The sequence below is a fragment of the Vigna unguiculata genome, chromosome 6 (genome assembly GCF_004118075.2).
Source record: "Vigna unguiculata cultivar IT97K-499-35 chromosome 6, ASM411807v1, whole genome shotgun sequence".
NCBI lineage: Eukaryota > Viridiplantae > Streptophyta > Magnoliopsida > Fabales > Fabaceae > Vigna > Vigna unguiculata.
Genome location: NC_040284.1, coordinates 5,502,384 through 5,506,560, shown reverse-complemented (window position 1 = coordinate 5,506,560; position 4,177 = coordinate 5,502,384). Strand labels below are relative to the sequence as shown.

The window sequence follows — 4,177 nt, the reverse complement described above, 5'->3', positions numbered from 1 at the left end:
TATATATATATATATATATATATATATATATGCTGGAAATTGTTATCGATATCTCATAATTGTGTGAGAAAAGAAGTCCATCATCGATGGGAACTTACTTTGGGACTTACTTTTAATGTTATAAAAGAAGCCAAGTGTTTCCTTAGAAAATCATCCCAAATTCTCTCTCATCTTATTCCTTTTGCTTTATTTGTTTAAGAGAAGAATTAAGAGAGAATATTAGTTTCTCCTCTAAGAGAGAAGGTTAGTTTCTCCTTTAAGGTTCTCCTTGTATTAGTTTTCCTATTTCCAAGAGAGGGGTTGTCATTGTTTTCTCCTTGGGATTAGAGAGAATGGTATGTAATTTTTCCTTTCCTTGAATAAATTATATTCATTGCCTATTATCTATTTTTGTTCCTTTATTTTCATCTTGTATTTTAGTTATGAGTACTTGTGCTGGTACTCTGATACCCAACAGTGGTATCAGAGCTGTTGGTTCGTATGATTATATTCTGCTGCTATTGTCATTAGAATAGTGTTGTGATAGTGGATAAAGTGTGGTAGTGTGAAAGTGCATGTCTAGGAAAGTTTTGGCTAGGAAAGACTTGGTACTTAAGTGTGTCCATTAGTGACCCACCTCTCTTTCCTGGGAATTACCTGGTGCACTGGTTCACGGTCTGCTTCCATTGTTCCAGTAGACAGTACTATTCATAGTGAGAAGTGCATAAGTCGATTTTAAAGCCATGACAACAAGATACGAGATAGAGAGGTTCAATGGGAAAATTTTCTCATTGTGGAAACTGAAGATGAAGGCAATTTTGAGAAAGGACAACTGTCTAGAAGCAATTGAAGAAAAACCTACGGGCATTACAGATAAAAAGTGGAATGAAATAGATAACAATGCTATAGCAAATTTGCACTTAGCATTGGCAGATGCGATTTTATCTAGCATTGTGGAGAAGACTACAGCGAAGGAGATTTGGGATACTCTCACAAGCCTGTACGAGGTTAAGTCACTTCACACAAGAATATTCTTGAAGAGAAAACTCTATACTCTTCGAATGAGTGAGTCCACATCGGTGACAGACCACATCAACAATCTAAATACGTTGTTTGCCCAACTTTCAGCGGTAGATTTCAACATAATTGGAAATGAACGTGCGGAGCTTCTACTACAGAGTTTACCTGATTCGTATGATCAACTTGTCATCAACATTACAAATTACAACGTTGTTGACCTCCTACACTTTGAGGATGTTGCCAAAGCTGTTCTTGAAGAAGAATCCAGGCGAAAGAACAAAGAGGATATGGTGGAAAGTGCAAGGCAAATAGAAGCTTTGGTGATGACAAGAGGTAGATCAACAGAACGTGGATCTAGTGGGAGTTAGTCTCATGATAGATGTCAAAGTAAGAAGCATCTCAAATGCTACCATTGTGGCAAAAGAGGGCATGTGAAGAAAGATTGTTGGCATTTGAAGAATGGAGGAAAGAACTCTAAGGCATCAACCTCACAAGGTTGTATGGCAAATACCTCGGAGGACGAAGATATTCTGTGAAGAAGATGAGAGTTCTTTAAGTCATGAAAGCTTAGAGGATCATGGCAGATGTGTATGTGCTTTTGGAAGATACGTTGCAGGAAGCTAATGCAATGGTTGCATCGACAAGTCAAGAAGAAGCGATGTTGATGTGACATCGTAAACTTGGGTATAAGTCAGAGCGAAGTTTGCAAAACCATGCAGAACGTAATCTCTTACTCGAGCTCAAGAAGGTTGTTTTATCTCTACACGAGCATTGTATGGTAAGCCAACAAACATAGTCATAGATCGCAGATTGCTAGTTTGACTACTAGGAAAAGGGAAAACACAAGAAGACTTGATTTATTCTGATGTAAGGGAATCACCAGAGTTATCACTAGGAGAATCAAAGTTTACTCCAGGAGATTGTGGGTGTACTACATCAAGAGGAAGTCAAATGTGTTATTACTAGTTCAAGGAATCCAAAGCACGAGTAAAGCTTGAAACTGGGGAAAATTAAGTGCTTGGGCTATGCTAACAATGTGAAGGGGTACCACCTATGGGTCCCACTACCCACAAGGTTATTGTTAAGCAGAAATGAAATGATGCTCCAACCAGAAGGCATTAAAGAACAAGAAAACTTGGTTTGCATGGTTGAACAAATCTCAGTACGATTTAAAGAGGGCGCTCAGGTGTTCGTACCAGAGATTTGATTCCTTCATAAGCCTCGGTTACAACAGACTGGGTGTTTAGACCATTGATGTTGTATGTGGATGACATGTTGGAGGTAGGCCCCAACAAAGTTCAAATCCAGGAATTGAAGGCAAAATTGGCTAGGAAGTATGAGAAGAAGGACTTTGAACTAGCAAACAAGGATTTCAGGGATGCAAATTCACCGAGACAAAAAAGATAGGAAGGTTTGGCTTTCTCAGAAGAAATACTTACTGATAATCTTGCGACTCTTCAACATGCAAGATTGCAAGTCAATTTCTACCCCACTTTCTATCAATTGTTCCTCATGTATGAGTCCTAGCAGTGAAGCGGAGAGGATGGAGAAGTCTCGAGTACCGAGTACCGAGTGCATCGGTGGTGGACAGCCTTATGAATGCTATGATGTGTACAAGACCAGACATTGCACAAGTAGTGGGAGTGGTTAGTAGGTTCATGGCGAGTTTGGTGGAGAGCAGCGAAGTATTGACAAGAGGTCCTTAGAAGGAACCTCGAGTGTTGCATTGTGTTTCGGAGGCTCAGAATTATGTGTCAATGAAGTCTACGTGGATTCGATCCTACTGAAGTCTATCATAAGAACAAGCAACATGAAGGCAGAGAATAAAGCACGGTGTGAAGATTTGATTAATTTCATCAAAATCTTCAAGTGGGAGATTATGAGAAAAGAAGTCCCACATCGATGGAAACTTACTTTGGGGCTTACTTTTAATGTTATAAAAGGAGCCCAGTGTTTCCTTAGAAAATCATCCCAAAGTCTCTCTCATCTTATTCCTTTTGCTTTATTTGCTTGAGAGAAGAATTAAGAGAGAATATAGTTTCTCCTCTAAGAGAGAAGGTTAATTTCTCCTTTAAGGTTCTCCTTGTATTAGTTTTCCTATTTCCAAGAGAGGGGTTGTCATTGTTTTCTTCTTGGAATTAGAGAGAATGATATGTAATTTTTCCTTTCCTTGAATAAATTATATTCATTGCCTATTATATATTTTTGTTCCTTTATTTTCATCTTGTATTTTAGTTGTGAGTACTTGTGCTGGTACTCTGATACCCAACAAATTGTTTCGAAATTAAATATTCAATAAACTATAAAATTCTAATTTAAGTCTCTAAGAGAATATTTAACTTTATTTTAATAGGGCAACAATTTTATAATAGTTGCTTCAAATATGCAACAACTTTGATATATGTATTTTTTAAAATTTCACATTTTCAGCGTCATGAGTAGGGATGTCAAAAAAATCTATATTTTTGAGTATCCCTAGATAAAACCCGCAACGGGTAGGAAATATGTATTGTAAATGGATACCCGCGAGTAACGGGTACGACAAATTTTAATACTCGCATGTTAACGGGGCGGGTATGGGTATCATAGTATTTGTACCAGTGGATACCCGTACCCGCTATACTTTAATTTAAATTAAAAAAAATAAAAAAAAAACATGATTAAAATATTAATATATTAATTTTGAATGAGTTATCTTTTTATCAATTAGTTTAAAAAAATTCAATTCGTTGTAAATTATCGTTCAACATTATTTAAATGGTTTATTTGTACTTTGTTTAAAATTTATGAATGTTATATATTTATTTTATTTGAATTTACGATTAAAATATGTTGTTAAATATTTATTTTTATTTTTTTGTAAATACCCGTGGCTACCTGTGGATATCCATGGATATTAAAAATTATGCGGGTATCCGCATAACGGATACCCGACGAATATGAATACGAGTACAGGGCAAATATTTATCTAGCGAGTAGGGTACGGGAGAGCTACTACCCGTAGCCTACCCGCTATGTTGACATCCCTAACTATGAGCTCTTGGTGTTTTCAGTCTAAAAACAAAGAGAGGGAAGAAATTCACATTTTCTTGTTTTTGAAACTGAGTTTTGCGTTTTCAGTCAAAAAAGGATGAGGGAATATTTCTAATCTAAAAACTTCAATTTTTAGTATATTTTA

At 36.4% G+C, this 4,177-nt stretch overlaps 1 pseudogene; it reads left to right on the top strand.

The window, feature by feature from the left end:
* The first annotated feature begins 722 nt into the window (after positions 1–722).
* Positions 723–1,048, top strand: LOC114187247 (annotated as a pseudogene).
* The last annotated feature ends 3,129 nt before the right edge of the window (positions 1,049–4,177 follow it).